The 12,051-nt window shown below is 38.0% G+C and overlaps 1 protein-coding gene across 6 annotated transcripts in view; it reads right to left on the bottom strand.

Moving 5' to 3' along the window:
- The window catches only part of LOC129720721 (A disintegrin and metalloproteinase with thrombospondin motifs like), a 379,962-nt gene that overhangs the window by 27,724 nt on the left and 340,187 nt on the right, over window positions 1-12,051 (bottom strand). The gene's annotated exons all lie outside the window — the stretch shown is intronic.

Raw genomic sequence — 12,051 nt, 5'->3', positions numbered from 1 at the left:
AAAACATTGAATTGGTGGTTCTTTTTATAACAAGCGTTCAGACAGGCAACTCAAAGGTTTTTGGACGCTGCAGCTGTCCGCCTCAATTTGGTGTTATTTGTTGCTCATTTATTTTAAAAATGTATGCAGTGAAAATTATTGTACATGTGATTATAAAGAATTTAATTATAGAGGTGCGATCCGCGGGTAACAAAAAAAAAGGTCGTACAATCGATGTAAAAAATATAGAATCGACCTCCACCGGTTTGTATAAAAAGCTTTGCCGCATTTGTTTCTAAAATTGCAGTTTTTTGCATGTAATGGACAATAGTTTTGAGCATTAAAGCTACCTAGAAATGCATAAAATTTGTTTCATTTGCCCAGTATTATTTACACCTCGTCATTTGAATAGCGAAATAGAAAAATAAATAAATAAATAAAATGAAATGATACCGTAAATAAGAAATCATAGCATGAGATTTCAAACCCTTACGACTACCTCTCTGCATGCTAGACATTCGTTTTTAAAAATCCTCATAATTTTATATAAAGAAAATGTTAAGGGAGCATTGCACGTTAAACAATAGAACAGTTTCAAGTTGTAAACGTTAACATAATAGTCAAACATAACTATATAAATTAAAAAAATAAATTAAAAAAAAAACACAAACAATAAGAGTCATATTTGCAAACTACGCAAAACACTAGTAGATTGAACCTAGTTTCGATACGAAAAAAAAAACTTTCAATTATGAAAAAACGGAATAGGTTGAAAAACATTCCAGCCTCACCGGAGCTCTTTCCATGGCTGTATTTGGTTTGCGAGTAGGCTTGGTCTCGATCGGGTTGAAAAAGAAATTTGATCAAAACAGCCATTTTTCTCAGGAGTAATTTTCTGCGAGTAATGTCTGCGCACTGTTCTATAGTGTATCGTAGGAAACCAATAATGTCTCAACTTGTTAAAAAAGGGTGAAATCATTAATAATTTTCAAAAAACTTTAAGTTATTACCAAAAATTCTAGGATCGAAAAATGAATATTTTTTTTAAGGTTAGAGCATTTTTTCGATTTCAATAATTTTAAAAACAACCATATTCCAATTATGTAAAATGATTTATGTAGTTATTTTGAATCAAAAAGCTTATGGAAAATATCTTTATAAATGCAACCGTTTTGACGTTGACTAACGTCTATATCGAAGTTAGGCCCCTGAATTCGAAAATCTAGTAATTCAACCAGGGAAAACCAGAGAAAAGTGGTCAGGTTTTGAGCGCTTATTTTGTAGTCATCTATAATCAGGTTTTCGAGGTTTTGGCATCAATCGATCAGAAATTCTTTTACGGTTAAATTTATGTAACAAAAACAAACTTTTGTTTGAGATACACTATTGAAAAATTGGTAATTAATATCGATTGTCTAAATCATACCGCGCAGCCAATCACTACCTCTCTTCCCAAACACAGTCGACACTAACGGATACAATCGATCTGACTTTGTTGTTATTGTTGTTGTCACTTTCTGTTTCCGATGTTTATGCTGCTGCTAGCGGAAAAAACCTTGCAAATATGCATTTTTTTGTTGGTGTTAATATTACGACAGCGGCCGGCGCCCCATAATTCTGATTCCAAAACCGCACCAGTGACATGCGGACGCTAGGTGATAGCAGCTGAAAGGAGTAAATACGAAAAAGTACCGGTCATCTCGTGCCGGTTTCACCCGTTGTGCTGGTGGCTTTAGTAGTAAATGGCTACTGCAAAACACTTAAATGGCTGGAATTCTGGACGGACTAACCAGGAAACTATAATCGGCAACTGGCACCTTTTGTTGCCTCGAAATTTTGGTACAGAAGCGGCTAATTGAATTTTCTGTTTTACCAAATGCTGCTGCTAGCGGAAAAAACCTTGCAAAAATGCATGTTTGTGTTGGTGTTAATATTACGACAGCGGCCGGCGCAGCCTTCAAGAAACATTTGTCTCTACCATTCCATCATCTATGTAGCCCCGCCTTCTTTCTAATTATCTGACGAAGCCTTGGTATAAAACGTATCGTTCGAACATTTCACCCCATCAGTTTCACTACTAAACCGTACCGGATACATACGGACGCTCGGTGTTAGCAGCTAAAAGGAGGAAAAACAAAATAGTAACGGTCATCTCGTGCCGGTTTGACCCGTGATGCTGGTGGCTACTGCAAAATACTAAAATGGCTGGAATTCTGGACGGAAACCAGTAAACAAGAAATCGGCAACTGGCACCTTTTGGTGCCTCGCAGTTTTATAATAGAAGCGGTTAGTTGAATTTTATGTTTTACAATTGCTGCTGTTAGCGTATAAAAACCTTGCTAAAATGCATGTTTATGTTGATGTTAATTTCACGACAGCGCTAGGTGTTAGCAGCTGAAAGGAGGAAAGACAAAATAGTACCGGTCATCTCGTGCCGGTTTCACCCGTTATGCTGGTGGCTTTAGTAGTAAATGGCTACTGCAAAACACTTAAATGGCTGGAATTCTGGACGGACTAACCAGGAAACTATAATCGGCAACTGGCACCTTTTGGTGCCTTGAAATTTTGTTACAGAAGCGGCTAATTGAATTTTCTGTTTTACCAAATGCTGCTGCAAGCGGAAAAAACCTTGCATAAATGCATGTTTGTGTTGGTGTTAATATTACGACAGCGGCCGGCGCAGCTTTCAAGAAAAATTTTTCCTTACCATTCCATCACCTATGTAGCCCCACCTTCTTTTCATTTATCTGACGAAGCCTTGGTATAAAACGTACCGTTCGAACATTTCACCCCATCAGTTTCATTACTAAACCGTACCGGCTACATACGGACGCTATCTTGAAAGAATTCTGGACGGACTGACCAAAAACATGGATATATTCGGCACCTGGCCCCTTTTGGTGCCTCGAAATTTTGTTACAGAAGCGGCTAATTGAATTTTCTGTTTTATTACAAAATGCTGCTGCTAGCGGATAAAACCTTGCAAATATGCATCTTTTTGTTGGTGTTAATTTTACGACAGCGGCCGGCGCCCCATCATTTTGATTCCAAAACTGCACCAGCGACATGCGGACGCTAGGTGATAGCAGCTAAAAGGAGGAAAGACAAGAGTACCGGTCATCTCGTGCCGGTTTTACTCGTTATGCTGATGGCTGTTAGTAATAAATGGCACTGCAAAATACTAAAATGGCTGGAATTCTGGACGGACTAACCAAAACAAAAATATATTCGGCACCTGGCCCCTTTTGGTGCCTCGAAATTTTGTTACAGAAGCGGCTAATTGAATTTTCTGTTTTACCAAATGCTGCTGATAGCGGAAAAAATCATGCAAAAATGCATGTTTGTGTTGGTGTTAATATTACGACAGCGGCCGGCGCAGCTTTCAAGTAAAATTTTTCCTTACCATTCCATCACCTATGTAGCCCCACCTTCTTTTTATTTATCTGACGAAGCCTTGGTACAAAACGTACCGTTCGAACATTTCACCCCATCAGTTTCATTACTAAACCGTACCGGCTACATACGGACGCAATCTTGTAAGAATTCTGGACGGACTGACCAAAAACATGGATATATTCGGCACCTGGCCCCTTTTGGTGCCTCGAAATTTTGTTACAGAAGCGGCTAATTGAATTTTCTGTTTTATTACAAAATGCTGCTGCTAACGGATAAAACCTTGCAAATATGCATCTTTTTGTTGGTGTTAATTTTACGACAGCGGCCGGCGCCCCATCATTTTGATTCCAAAACTGCACCAGCGACATGCGGACGCTAGGTGATAGCAGCTGAAAGGAGGAAAGACAAGAGTACCGGTCATCTCGTGCCGGTTTTACTCGTTATGCTGGTAGCTGTTAGTAATAAATGGCACTGCAAAATACTAAATTGGCTGGAATTCTGGACGGACTAACCAAAAACAAAAATATATTCGGCACCTGGCCCCTTTTGGTGCCTCGAAATTTTGTTACAGAAGCGGCTAATTGAATTTTCTGTTTTACCAAATGCTGCTGCAAGCGGAAAAAACCTTGCATAAATGCATGTTTGTGTTGGTGTTAATATTACGACAGCGGCCAGCGCAGCTTTCAAGAAAAAATTTTCCTTACCATTCCATCACCTATGTAGCCCCTCCTTCTTTTTATTTATCTGACGAAGCCTTGGTATAAAACGTACCGTTCGAACATTTCACCCCATCATTTTGATTCCAAAACCGCACCAGTGACATACGGACGATACGGATTTTTGTTATAAAGGTTTACAGCTATAGTAATTTGCTAGCAGTTTCGTCTAGTGCTAAAACGAACATATTGAGAATCTTCGCAATGTCTCGACACATGAACATGATCTATAAGCGCAATTCTCGGAAGCGTGCGAAGGATCGGCAGAAGACGATTTCTCCGAAGGTACGAAGAACGATTGCTGGGCAAGAACGAGATCAAGACGACATGCTAGAGGTTAAAGGTAATACGCTTTCAACTGATTGGGACGCTGGAGAAGGACCTTCGACTCGAGGTAGGAAATTCAATTCAGTTTATAATGAGGTCAGCAAGTTATCACAACTGCATATACTTGTCGCTGTTATAACATGTTTTCTAGCATATAAATTTGATAATATCTATATTATACTCGGTTTTTGTACCTCTTATTCACAGTAAGGCAGTAATGTATAGCTCTACTTACGGCTGTACATTGGCCTACCCGATCAAACGATTATAACAAACGGGTAACACAAACATATCTGAACTTGATAGAAATAACAAAGCCTGTAATATTTTTGATATGCCAGAGTAGTAAAAAGTACAAAATTATATCAAATTCTGTTACCATACACTTGAATGTTCAAAAGTGTGTTTTTCTAAAGCATATTTTAAACAAAACTTGTTATTCAATCAAGTAAATATTGTACATTCTAACTAATTCTGATCTTTTTCTGCCGAAAATCTACAAAACTTGCTATAATTTGTTATAATCAGTAAATGATTTTGATAGAAATTTTGATATTTTAACTATTAACGAGACCAAATTTAGAACACAAGTTGATGCGAAAAGTGCGTTACAATATATCAAGATTTGTTATATTCCTGATATTTTTGACTGATCGGGTACGGCCGGGCGAATCGGTTCGCGCCGCTTTTCGCGGCTACTATGACAGAGGCCTAACTAAATTATAGAGTTACTATAAAGTGTATTATGCCATCCATTGTTCATAAACTTTACTGATAATAACCCACAACTCAAAAATTATAATTTTGAGAAAAACGCGTTGGAAAGTTATCTTTGAAAGTTTCGTTCAAACTTAAAAGAAAACTCGATTTCAAAATTATCAATCGTCATTCAACTTTCTGTGTCTATTGTGTACATATTATGAGCACGTTGCAGTAGTTTCAACCGTGTTATAATTTTAACTACCTTAATCACGTATTTTGGTTCTAGCAGCAAAAGCATTTCTACTCACAATTCTGATTTTGACGTTGACTAACGTCTATATCGAAGTTGGGCCCCTGAATTTGAAAATCTAGTAATTCAACCAGGGAAAACCAGAGAAAAGTGGTCAGGTTTTGAGCGCTTGTTTTGTAGTCATCTATAATCAGGTTTTCGAGGTTTTGGCATCAATCGATCAGAAATTCTTTTACGGTTAAATTTATGTAACAAAAACAAACTATTGTTTGAGATACACTATTGAAAAATTGGTAATTAATATCGATTGTCTAGATCATACCGCGCAGCCAATCACTACCTCTCTTCCCAAGCACAGTCGACACTAACGGATACAATCGATCTGACTTTGTTGTTATTGTTGTTGTCACTTTCTGTTTCCGATGTTTATGCTGCTGCTAGCGGAAAAAACCTTGCAAATATGCATCTTTTTGTTGGTGTTAATTTTACGACAGCGGCCGGCGCCCCATCATTCTGATTCCAAAACCGCACCAGTGACATGCGGACGCTAGGTGATAGCAGCTGAAAGGAGGAAATACAAAATAGTACCGGTCATCTCGTGCCGGTTTCACCCGTTATGCTGGTGGCTTTAGTAGTAAATGGCTACTGCAAAACACTTAAATGGCTGGAATTCTGGACGTGCTAACCAGGAAACAATAATCGGCAACTGGCACCTTTTGGTGCCTCGAAATTTTGGTACAGAAGCGGCTAATTGAATTTTCTGTTTTACCAAATGCTGCTGCTAGCGGAAAAAACCTTGCAAAAATGCATGTTTGTGTTGGTGTTAATATTACGACAGCGGCCGGCGCAGCTTTCAAGGAACATTTGTCTCTACCATTCCATTATCTATGTAGCCCCTCCTTCTTTCTAATTATCTGACGAAGTCTTGGTATAAAACGTATTGTTCGAACATTTCACCCCATCAGTTTCATTACTAAACCGTACCGGATACATACGAACGCTCGGTGTTAGCAGCTAAAAGGAGGAAAAACAAAATAGTACCGGTCATCTCGTGCCGGTTTCACCCGTAATGCTGGTGGCTGTTAGTAATAAATAGCTACTGCAAAATACTAAAATGGCTGGAATTCTGGACGGACTACCAGTAAACGAGAATAATCGGCAACTGGTACCTTTTGGTGCCTCGCAGTTTTATAATAGAAGCGGTTAGTTGAATTTTCTGTTTTACAAAATGCTGCTGCCAGCGGAAAAAACCTTGCAAAAATGCATGTTTGTGTTGATGTTAATTTCACGACAGCGCTAGGTGTTAGCAGCTGAAAGAAGGAAAGACAAAATAGTACCGGTCATCTCGTGCCGGTTTCACCCATTATGCTGGTGGCTGTTGGTAATAAATGGCTACTGCAAAATACTAAAATGGCTGGAATTCTGGACGGACTAACCAGTAAACGAGAATAATCGGAAACTGGTACCTTTTGGTGCCTCGAAATTTTGTTACAGAAGTTTTGTAAAAGAAGCGTTGCAATTACCTCTACTATTTGCTTCAATGGAATATTTTTTTTTTTTTATAAGAATACGGTAGTCAACGTCATGCGGTCGTGTCTTGAATACCACCCTCCTACTTTTTTAATTACAGTAATCAGCCGATTATATCAGTACCCGATTTTATCTGCCCTCGATTTTAATCGATCACTGCAGCAAAAGAACGACTAACTTAGAACTGGACCGACCAACTCGAAAACGGATATATTCACGTATTTGATTATTGTAAGCTTTTGGATTTGAAATGACTATTAATTTTTTTTAAATCATTGGATTACAAATAGTTTAAAAAATGTCAGAGTTGGATATTTCTTTAAAAACCTTACCTTCTACAAAAAAAAAATAAGAGAATCAACTCTTGTTTTGTTAGTTTAAGTTAAGTGTATAATAAAAAATTTTTTCGTCAAAAAAAGAATTTTTTTCCAATGTGTATATTTTGTTGAAAAGCACTATTAGTTGCCTACAATTCGGTCTCAGACAGTTTTTATGTACAACTAATGGTTTCTGAGCTGAGATACATTGACCAAAACCTATACCAAAATGCATATGCCCTTTCAAAGAATCCATTATTCATTTGACGTAGAACTACGTTTTTATTTGGCCTACCATATAAGGGTGTGGACTGGAAATCTATAAACTCTCTATTAACTATCGAAATTTGTCCCTTTTCAAAAGCTTATAAATCGGTTTGTTTTCAACCGATTTCCTTCATTCTTGCAGTAACCGATCGGAAAATGATACACATATCCGCCCAAATGTTTTTTGATTATGTGAACTATTGTACTATTAGAAATTGTCAAGCCTTGTTGAAACAATCGATTCGATTTTCGTCATCTTCCAAGTTGCAACATGATGCAATACGCAACAGTGAGCGAAAAAAATCGCTTGATATTTTAAGCCGTAATACGATACGGGCTATATGGTTGCGTGTGTGAGAGCACCATCGGTGTTTTTCCGCTGGTGCAAAGCAAATCCTTGGTGCTACATTCCGAATCGGAGCTCGATAAATGCTAGGATAGTGCTACGATCCTACTGACACTAACAATCGGAACTCGAACATATGACGACTGGCTTGTTTGGCTAGCATCGTACCTCAAAACCAACTGGAAGATTGCAAGAATGTTGTCAGGGCCGGCGTCACACTATTTGCTCGAGTGGGTAGTAAGGAATAGGGAAGGTTCATGGATGGTAGTTAACCGCAACAATCGCAATGGCGGACGAAAACATGCGTGTAGCATGTTTTTGATTTCGTTCTTCGTTTTATTTTTCAGTTTTCACGACAAAATTGTTTCAGTTTTGCCAAAAAACTCTCAATGCGGCCAGCTAGGGGACGCTCCACCTCGTCCAACGATTGCTTCGAGTAGTGGACCGACGGAAGATCCAGCCAGTACACCGCGTTTTCACCCTTATGGTATCTCTTGATGTACGACGCAACTTCCGGCAGGCACTTCTTACTATAAATTTCCCCGTTCCCCGGCGGCTTTGAAATCCCCTTCTCGCTGATTATCAGCCACAACAGCACCTTCTTGTGGACTTTGGTGTGCAAAAGAATTCACCTCGGAGTTAACTTCCTTCGTGGAGGAAGTAAAATACGAAGTGCCCTGCCAGTCGCAGCCATTCATGTTCGCCAGGTAATTTTCACTGTTTGGCCGGGGAAATCTACCTTCCGACCAAGCGCACGCAGCGATGTAGCCACTTTTCTCTCGGTCTTCTTCTTCAGCATCCTTTGGAGCTTCTATCCATCCGGGTCGTCGGCCGTTCGGAACCGGGTTTTCTTTCGATGCTTTGATTCTTGTCCAATAGTGCCAAGATATTGTAAGTGCCGAAATGGGCGTATTCGGCGTCCACAAAGTGTCGCCCGATATCCGTTTTTGACGCGGCGGGGTACCGCTCTTTGACCGCGCACATTTCTGAATGAAGAAGTTTCACTGGTTTTTGCCATCACGGTTAGAGTTCGAGTTGATTTTTTTCTGCTGACTCAGGGGTTAGGTTACTATGATTGATGCTGCATGGGTTGTTTCGTTAGTGTGTGTAAAGGTAAACCCATGAAAAATCTACAATTTTTGCGCATTTTTTTAAGGCTCAACAGTTTTGTCTCCTCGAAAAAAATCTCTATCAAAAACTTAAACTCAAGCGGACTTCTGGTAATGCTTCACTTACAGTACTGCCCATAAATTAAAAAATTGGCTAATATGCCATTTTTACCAAAATCGAGAAAACAGTTCCTCGTGATGGTACACACCTTAAACAAGGTCCCTATGGAAGCCGATTGTCAAAAAATGCATTTGGGAAGGCAGCTAATGTGAAACAATTTTGGCTAATATCCAAAATAATTGAGAATTTGGCTAATATCCAATATCCAATATGAACCTGTGGTATGTTCACGAACCAGTGTATTATTACTGAACTGTGTTTCTTCTAACTTTCGAAAGTGTGTTGTAGCATCAAATTTGACTTTTTCACGAAGAATATTTGATGCTACAAGAATTTATTTGTTGTACTGCGAAACCCAATGATCAAAACGTGTGACTGTTTCCTTCTGTCATAAATCTTTACATTTAAAAAATGATATTTAGCTCTTTGGTTAGGAGTAATATTAATAAAGAGAAGATTCAGACTTCATTTTGGTTTGATGAGAAAAAATAGGAAAGTGGATTGTGAGATTACCATGAATAATAATATTTTCGTTATATTATTATTTTGCTGCACGTAACAATTGTCTCGTCGTCCTTTTCATTTTCACTTGTGCTTCCGTGTTGTTTTATCAAATTTAAAACCATTTTCATCACCAACTAGTACGATATAATTCACAACAACAACAACAATATGGCACGCTAACCTGGGGGGCTAATGCGGTCTCGATCAACTAGATAAGTTGAGAGAATTCGTTATCGATATTGTTTTTGGCACATCTTGCATGTTTTAGGATAAGTACAACGATACACCGTGCCCCAGTGCTGAGTCGAGAAAATTTCCAGCTCGAAAAGATCCTCGACCTGAACGGGAATCGAACCCGATATCACAACCGTGTGAGAGAGCTAGCCGACCGACATCGCTAACCATAGAACCACGGGGACCACCACGATATAATTCACATCGTATGGATATTAGCCAAATTGCACACCGTTTTGTCAACTGACCCTTCATTTATAATTGAAAAAATGGCTACTGTGTTAAAAACACGTGGCGGATGAAATTTTTCTACAGATTTCTCTGTTTCAACTCAACGGCAAGGCTCCAGCATATATGAAGGGTGATATACTCAATAAAAAAGTTGTCATGAACAGTCAAAATATGTTGTACCGACAAAAAACCTTCAAATGCGTTTTTCTCGATTTGATGCCTATGGCATATTAGCCAATTTTCGAATTATGGGCAGAGTAGTGAAAGTTTCAGTTTTTTGACCAATGAAAAAAATGCACAATTTTGTTTGATAATCGCTTGCAAATCGCTTAAAAATGCATGAAATCTGTAGCTCTGTATGTGTCGTCAGAGTGTTTTTATTCCCCCTCTGTTGGGGGGCTGCGATTTTTAGAAGCAAAATGCCTTTCTCAAGACAAAAAAACAAGTGATAGAAGGTTAATAATTTGTTGGACACAACACAAGCAAGCATTCTACGGTTTGTTGATTGCGTGCGTAGTTCTACGTCACACGGTGTGTCCGGAATACCGGATTATCATACTTTAATGTACCTCGGATTTTATTTCACCAAAAGTTAGTCTGGGTCCATAACTTTATACATAATACGCTGACAAAAACCATAAACAGTGCTTCTTCATTCACGAATGCGACAAAGATAGGGGGATGAATCCCGGAGTTCTTCGCGGAAGCTGCTATGTTGTATACTATAGTATGTTCTAACCACCTAGAAAAAATAAACCCGGAATAAAACATTTGAGTTTTTATTAACTGTTGTAACAAAAGTATGAAATTAGACAGAATCAAAAACAATTTACAACATATTTTATCATGTATACACCCCCCACAATTATGGATCTCCCACAATTACGGATCACTTTTGTGTTTTATGTTATTTGACTCAGTTAAAAAAAACTGTTTGAAGGCATGTAGCATTTTTGCAGTAAAACATACCATATTTGCTAGCTTTGAACACAGAAAACATCGTTTTTATCCCGAGATAGATACGTTTTCTATAAGCGTATAATATTATAATCTACAATCTATCAAATTTATCGTTTTTCTCAATCAGCGTAAGTAGCGCGATCCTCATTCATAAGGTTTCTATGTGATATAATAGCTAATTCTCGGGCAAAAAATAGCTAATACACAAAAATCAAGGTGAGTTCTTCACTATTTATCAAAATGTTGAAGGCTGATAGCGATTTTTCTATAAAAACAAGTTATTTTCTAAATGTTTCATGATAGGGACTAAGACAAGGTAGTTTCTCACAGTTATGAATCACTTCGATTCAAATATGATTTTAAACAGTTAAAACACCGTATCAACTTCTATTGGGCTCTAAACGGAAGCTAAACAGTGTTGAGTCTTTGAAAAATACTGTCCTCAAAGCACGCGGGACGGAAAAGCTACGTGAAGCGGCAAAAAGTTATGATGTACCATAACGCTACCTTCGGGAGCGACATACCTGTACTCTCATTCTTACTGCAACCTCGAAAGTCACATAAAATGTGACCAGGCCATGTGAGATCTTTAAAACGATATGAAACATGGCAATTCTTCATATTACATAATTTGAATGAGGTTCAATAAACAAATTCATTGCCGAAAACTGTTTAATATGATGCAAATTGTTTCATATTTGGGAACGCTCTAAAAAGTGATCCATAATTTTGTATTTGATGAGTTGTAATAAAATAAATATATTTTCTGAGAAATATTCATAAAACATGGAAACATATACTCAATCCAGTGAAAGAATACATATTTCTGTAACTGAAAACATTTATAGATTACTTATATACAATAAAATTGGCCTGAAATGATTTTTTCCGAATTCATACATCTTTTTAAGTGATCCATAATTGTGGGGGGACTGTAATAATTATAAATTCTTCGGTTAAAAGTCAAAATTTTTCATTGAAGAAACGCAGGTAGTTGAAATGGAACTCAATTTCCTACATGTTGATGTTACACGATTCGTATAGATCACCAGTCAAATCGAA

This window comes from Wyeomyia smithii, chromosome 2 (genome assembly GCF_029784165.1).
Source record: "Wyeomyia smithii strain HCP4-BCI-WySm-NY-G18 chromosome 2, ASM2978416v1, whole genome shotgun sequence".
Taxonomy (NCBI): domain Eukaryota; kingdom Metazoa; phylum Arthropoda; class Insecta; order Diptera; family Culicidae; genus Wyeomyia; species Wyeomyia smithii.
This window is presented reverse-complemented; position numbering and strand designations above follow the sequence as displayed.